Consider the following 7996-nt stretch of genomic DNA (forward strand, 5'->3'; position numbering starts at 1 on the left):
TCCGTCCAACGGAGGTGAAGGAGAGTACCTCGTCTGTCCAAGTGGAAGCCTCTACTTCACGACAAGGTGAACCAAGAGTTGATACGGAAGCATCCACAAGTGGGACACACCAAGATGAATAAAACGAGGAACTGCATCAAAATGAATGTCAACAACCTCCTTCTCCACCACGACAAGAGAACGACAGCGCCAACAATGAAGAAGGCCAAGAAGAAGAACAAGATGAAGAAGATGTTCAACAAAGACCCAAGCAAAAGCTTTCACGAGTTCGAGCAAGAATTGCTGAAGACCATCCCGTCGAGCAAATCTACAAAGATATTTAAACCGGGAGAATCACTCGCTCTAAAACTCATTTAGCTAACTTTTGTGAAAACTATTCTTTCATCTCTAGCATTGAACCTATGAAGGTCGAAGAAGCATTGGAAGATCCGAATTGGATAAATGCTATGCATGAAGAGCTACACAACTTTGAGAGGAACCAAGTTTGGACATTGGTTGAGAAGCCCGACAACAACCACAACATCATCGGTACCAAATGGGTGTTTCGCAACAAGCAAGATGAAGATGGACAACTAGTTTGCAACAAAGCATGTCTCGTCGCCCAAGGCTACACACAAGTCGAAGGTATGGACTATGGTGAGACTTACGCCCCCGTTGCTAGACTTGAGTCCATTCGCATCTTACTTGCCTATGCTAATCACCATGATATCACCTTGTACCAAATGGACATTAAAAGTGCTTTTCTAAATGGTGAAATAGAGGAGGAAGTTTATGTTAAACAACCTCCCGGCTTTGTCAATCCTAAGAAACCCAATCATGTTTACAAACTTCACAAAGCTCTTTATGGTCTTAAACAAGGTCCTAGAGCATGGTATAAATGTTTGACCAAGTTCCTTATTGAAAAAGGCTTTGAAATTGGGAAAATTGATTCTACTCTTTTTACTAAAAGGGTTAATGGTGAACTCTTTATGTGCCAAATTTATGTTGATGATATTATATTTGGTTCAACTAACCCTCATTTTAGTGAAAAGTTTGGGAAGCTAATGTCGGAGAAGTTTGAGATGTCTATGATGAGTGAACTCAAATTCTTTCTTGGTTTGCAAATCAAGCAAACTAAGGAAGGTACTTTTGTCTCTCAAACAAAGTACATAAGGACTTATTCAGGAAGTTCAATATGCAAGAATGCAAACGTATGTCTACACCCATGCCTACTAGTGGACATCTTGATTTGACCAAAGATGGTGAACCGGTTGATCAAAAGGTTTATCGCTCTATGATTGGTTCATTTGTTATATCTATGTGCTTCACGTCCCGATATTATGCTAAGTGTGTGCATGTGTGCACGATATCAAGCTTCTCCTAAAGAAGGTCATCTTAAGGCTGTGAAAAGGATAGTGGGATACTTAATTCATACACCAAATTTTGGCATTTGGTATCCTAAGAGGGCCTCTTTCGATCTTGTTGGCTATTCCGACTCAGACTATGCCGGAGACAAGGTTGATATAAAGTCCACTTCGGGTACTTGTCAATTTCTTGGTAGATCTCTTGTGTCTTGGTCCTCCAAGAAACAAAACTCGGTATCCTTATCCACCGCCGAAGCTGAATATATTGCCGCTGGTTCATGTTGTGCTCAATTACTTTGGATGACCCAAACTCTTAAAGATTATGGGATATATGTGAGGCATGTTCCATTGCTTTGTGACAATGAAAGTCCTATCAAAATTGGTCATAATCCTGTGCAACATTCTCGAACTAAGCATATTGAAGTTCATCATCATTTCATTCGAGATCATGTTGCTAAGGGTGACATTGATCTTAAGCATGTTCGCATCGAAAAGCAATTAGCGGATATATTCACCAAACCTCTTGATGAGAAAGTGTTTTGCAGGTTAAGAGGAGAATTGAACATCATTGATGCTTCAAACTTGGAGTAGAAACTCCATTGGATACATGCAAGACATGAGCTTATGACTAATCCATGATATTTCTCTTATGATGAAAATCTTATGTCTTGGATATATTTGTATCTTGCATGTTATCTAACCCATGTAGGTACTTGGTTGAATCAAATTCCATGAGGTTGAAACCTACTCATATCTTGAGCAATCTCTACATCACCAAGTCTCTACAAATGGTGGTTGAAGACAAGGAAGCGCGAAACCATTCAAACATATCCTTTGACAAATTCTATGTTGAGTTTCATGATTGTCATTTTTGGATATACAAGTGCTCTTCCTTGCAAGAACTAACCCATGTAGGTAGATGGACTCAAATTCCAAGTGGTGCTCCAAATTCTTGATGAGGTACATCAACCTTGAGCAACTCACACAAGTTCAACTACATGGACAACGCCACCAACCAAGGTATGTTATTCCATCTTAGAGAAGCTTTACTCCAAGTCATGAGTTAAAGCAACTCGACAAGATGTTAATACATCAAGATGCTTAAACAAAAAATGGCAAGCCCATTTTGAGCTTAAACGATGAGTATGACCTATGATCAAGTGATCTCACTTGACTCCTAAGTCATTATACTCTAACATAGGTGACTTTGTCGCCGACCATCTCTAGATGAAGTTCTCCTCTGTTCTTTTCTGAGTTTTTGCATTTGTCTCATGCATATTTGTTTCCTCTTTCAAAAAAAAACTTCATCTAGATTTCTTTCTGTTTGCTCTGCATTTCATGCATCCAATTCCTTGCATATCATTTAGTTAATTCCTTGCAAATCCTTGTGAGATCTTACTAGTCTAGTGAGCTGAGGTGACAAGTGTTTTCTCTGTGATGAACTCGGTTACACCGGTTTGTTATTTTTGGTCCAACCGAATCATTTCGGTACGACCGAAGCATACCACTCGGTGCCACCGATTTCATAACAGGAAAAACTCTTTGCCACATATTCTGTGTTTCTTCTGATCCAGCTCCACTCAATGAATTTTGTCCTCTACAAGCATCACATTTTTAATCATTGCTTTATGTTGTGACTCATTCACGACAAATTCATGACAAATTCCATAGGGAGAGAGAGATTACATCTTTATCAAGCCCTTCTTGGAAATTGATGTCAAAGGGGAAGAGAGAGTTCACATCAAAGCTTATCATTTAGAGGGAGAGATCACATCTCATAGGGGGAGAGAGATCCTTCAGGGAGAGGGAGAGAGATCTCCAGGGGGAGAGAATACTAGTAGAAAGTATTTCTCAAGGATCCCAGATGCTTGGTGTTCAAGAGGAGAGATGCCATATGTCTTCTTGAGGGGAAAGACATGTTCATATGTGCTTATTTGCATTAGTTTGCATTAGCTCTGTTTATTTATTTCCTTCAGCTCTGATTTTCTGTTCCCTATCTACTCCCAGTATCCCATGCCAGATTCAGGGGGAGCAAGACATCTAAGGGAAAGAAATCATTCAAATTCATTGCATATCTTTACTCTTGGGGACATGTCTAATCCAATGTGGTACTCAGTACTCACTCTCTACATGTCATCCCAGTCTTGGTATTCTTGTGGTTTCTTCTGTTTGCTCTGGCTAGTAGATGCATCTGTGTTATCTAACCTTGTTTACGCAGGTTCATTCCATCATCCTAAGCCAAATCAAGACTACAAGGTAAGTATATGCATCACAATCATGTGTGAGGAATTCTTGCTGATGTACATACTGTTTGCAAGAAGGACTCATGGGCATGAAGGTATTCTCTTTAATATTTTTTTTGCTCTGATGCATGTAGCCAAGATACATGTAACACACTGCCTGCTCTATCATGGTTATGCTATCACATGCTTCCATTTTCAATATTCACATGATTGCATACATGTAGGGGGAGCCTATGCTTGTTACATGTCTTTCCAAAGCTTTACTTGCTCTTCATTATATCTTTATCTAAAGCTTTGATGTATGTTGTCATCAATTACCAAAAAGGGGGAGATTGAAAGCACAAGTGCTCCCTAGGTGGTTTTGGTAATTAATGTCAACACATCTCTTGTTGGACTAACACTTTTATCTAGCATGTTTCAGATAAGTTCAACAATGGAGTGGCATGGACTAAAGGATGTGGGAACTCCTTCAAGATGCTAAGGACAAAGGATTGGCTCAAGCTTCAAGCTCAAGACTCCTCATTTTACATTTTAGTGATCCAAGATCACATTGAGTCTATAGGAAAAGCCAATACTATCAAGGAGGGATGAGGTGTTGCTTAATGAGCCTCTTGCTTCATGTGCTTAGTGATATGCTCCCAATACCCTCAACTACTTTCCCACTTCCACACATATGTCCTAAACGTAAAGTCAAACTCGGCCCCACTGATTCTTTTTATCCGACGCCACCGAGTTTGGATATCTTAGCCACTGCCACAAACCCTAAGCAAATCGGTCTCACCGATAGGGATCTCGGTCTCACCGAGATGGGATTGTAATCTCTCTGTGTATGTCCGTTATCAAAATCGGTCTCACCGAGTTTGAGCAATCGGCACTACCGAGATTACAATGCAAACTCTCTGGTTAACTTATTATCAAAATCGGTCCCACCGAGTTTGATAATCGGTCCAACCGAGTCTGCCTGACCAACTCTCTGGGAAGCTTATTACCAAAATCGGTCCCACCGAGTTTGTGTAATCGGTCTTACCGAGATTACGTTATGCCCTAACCCTAACCGAATCGGTCCTACCGAGTTGCATTCCGGTCCCACGAAAAACCCTAATGGTCACATTATTTGCAAAATCGGTCTGACCGAGTTTAATGATTCGGTCCCACCGAGTTTGGTAGATTGTGTGTAATGGTTAGATTTTGTGTGGAGGCTATATATACCCCTCCACCTCCTGTTCATTCATGGAGAGAGCCATCAGACTGAACCTACACTTCCACCATCCTATTTCTGAGAGAGAACTACCTACTCATGTGTTGAGGCCAAGATATTCCATTCCTACCATATGAATCTTGATCTCTAGCATTCCCCAAGTTGCTTTCCACTCAAACCCTCTTTCCACCAGATCCAAATCCTATGAGAGAGAGTTGAGTGTTGGGGAGACTATCATTTGAAGCACAAGAGCAAGGAGTTCATCATCAACGCACCATTTGTTACTTCTTGGAGAGTGGTGTCTCCTAGATTGGCTAGGTATCACTTGGGAGCCTCCGACAAGATTGTGGAGTTGAACCAAGGAGTTTGTAAGGGCAAGGAGATCGCCTACTTCGCGAAGATCTACCGCTAGTGAGGCAAGTCCTTCGTGGGCGACGGACATGGTGGGATAGACAAGGTTGCTTCTTCGTGGACCCTTCTTAGGTGGAGCCCTCCGTGGACTCGCGCAGCCGTTACCCTTCGTGGGTTGAAGTCTCCATCAACGTGGATGTACGATAGCACCACCTATCAGAACCACGCCAAAAACATCCGTGTCTCCAATTGCATTTGAATATTCCAAATCCTTCCCTTTACATTCTTGCAAGTTGCATGCTTTACTTTCCGCTGCTCATATACTCTTTGCATGGTTGCTTGATATGTGTTGTGAATGTTAAACTTGTGCCTAAACTCCACTTAAACTTTAAAGAAACTTAAAAACTGCAACTTTGGTACTTAGTGTCTAATCACCCCCCCTCTAGACACATCTTCTCAAGGTCAATCAGTCCATCAAGCTGATGTGCGGCAAAACGCACTCTCTCCGCATCTGTGCATCCTGCAGTGGTCAACTCCCTTCCAATCTTGCGGAGCCAATCATCTGCAATAATCGACTCGGTGCTACTAGAGAACACCGGCGGATTTAGCCTTAGAAAACGGGCTAAGTGGTCAATAGGTGGAGGTGGTGGTGGGTTGTTGTTGTTGTTGTTCCCCTGGTTCTAATTCAGGACTAGTATCTGCATCAATGCATTCTGCTGCTAGATCAACTGGGTGAGCTCCGGCAGGAAAGCAAATCCATTGTCGTGTCTCGGAGGCATCTGAGGGGTTTAGAAAAGATGAGAAAACAGAATAGAAGGACGTCTAGAGGGAAAACACTATCCATATGCACATGAGACAAACATAAACAGTACCACTTCAATCAATTCTAACAAGGGCATACATCGGTCTAACTATCGTTACAAAAGTGCTCGGACTATACTATATACATGGGGGAATACTGCTACTGATATGGTGGTCGACTAGAAAATTTGATCGGTGGAAGATTCCATGATATCTGCTCCAGCTTCATCAACATAGCCATCATCGCTATCGGGGTCCGAGTCGGTGTCGTCGATGATGATGTAGTCCTCCGAACGAATGGAATCATCGTCTTCTCCTCCTAGCGCGGGGTCTCTCATGAATACTCCTAGCTTCCTTCTCAAATCATCATTCTTCTCCACGAGTATCATCATTTCCTCCTCGTATCCATCGCATGTAAACTTGAGTTCTTCCTCCAGCTCCGTAATCCTGGTCATTGCCTTCTTTAGATCTATCATGCTTGCGCACATCTGGTTCTCCTGGCGACGAATGTGCTGGTTTAACTCCTAGATGAAATCTGTAATAGAACTATCCTTCCTGGTGCTGATCATCTCCCATTGCTCATCTCAGCGCCCACAAATCTGGTAGTTAGTATCCTTGAGATCCTTGTGGTAAACTTCTCCAATGCGTCACATGGTGCTGTGGGCTTCCATGCTCTTTCCTAGACTCCAGGTTGGTGTGTCAAGGGAAAACTCTATGGGCTCAGTGACTGGCATGAACGTCCATCTTGGAACTTGAACTCGAATCATCCAACACTCCTCTTCTGGTAAAGTGGCGATGTAGGTCCCGGTGAAGCTTGGTATTCTGATGTCCATGTATCTAGTGACTTCCTTCAAATGTTGTCCAAAATGTGTATCTTCATCCGGTCGAGTGAACTTGTTCCTTGCATCCGCCATCCTAAAGAGTAGAAAAGGAGAGGAGTCAGAAATGAGAAGAGAGTAGTGATCTAGGGCTTTAGCTTAGTGGTCGTGTCCTATAGTCAGTGTGTGCTCTGATACCATCTTGTAGCGACCAGACCTCAAACAGTCTGATCTCTATGCATCAGTGCCATCCCTGGATCGGTAATGCTGACACGCACAGTACTTGAGGATTTATAACAGAGTAGCAATCACACACTTATTACATCGACTGTCTCAAAAGAGAACTTATTACAATAATATGGCTTAACGCTATCTAAAATTATAATAGCGGAAGGCTTGGAAGATAAAGTGAGTCCATCAACTCCAACGGCATCACTGAGTGTAAGACAACGACCTATGGCACCTTACTCGTCGTCTAAAAAGTCTGCAACATGAACGTTGCAGCCCGAAACGGTTCAGCACATGGAATATGCTGGCAAAGTAACACAAGAGAGTAATGAACAGAATAAATGCTATCACTACATGCATATATGGTTGGTGGAAAGCTCTATGGTTACAGTTTTGCATAAAGCCAATTTTTTCCTACAACAAAGGAATAAATTTTAATTAACTATCATGGTGGTTGTTAAACATTGAGAAGGTTCCTCCAACTCAATCCCAACACTACAAAAAAAGACACATCCGTGACATTTTGGGCCGAACAAATTTTTTTTCTGTCATACATATGACACTTCTATGACGATAATTGTGAAAAAGCCCGGTATCATCATAGATGTGGTGGGCTCCTACTTCTATGACAAAAAATCATGACAGAAAATGGGCTTTTCGTCCTGGGCGGGCCGGAGACGCAGCTGCATGACATTCTTGGGGTCGTCCATGACGGAAAAAACCGTGGTAGAAGCGAGGGCGAGGAAAATTTCGGGGAGTTCCCGGTTACGGTGGGTGGTCGGGGGCCGAGCGATGCGTGTTTCTCTCATACACGTAGGCGCGTGTGTGCGAGGTGTTTGCTCTAACTGAACCCGAGCGAGGCGTTGGGCTCTAACTGAACCCGAACGATTGCACCGCAGGCTACGCGTTACTGAACCCGAGCGATCGATCGATGGTTGTTAACTGAACCCGATTGAGTGATTCCTTCGCTACTGCTGCTAACTGAAGCCGATCGATGCTGCCTCTCTAGATGAA

The sequence above is a fragment of the Triticum dicoccoides genome, chromosome 3B, assembly GCF_002162155.2.
Source record: "Triticum dicoccoides isolate Atlit2015 ecotype Zavitan chromosome 3B, WEW_v2.0, whole genome shotgun sequence".
In the NCBI taxonomy this organism is placed as follows: domain Eukaryota; kingdom Viridiplantae; phylum Streptophyta; class Magnoliopsida; order Poales; family Poaceae; genus Triticum; species Triticum dicoccoides.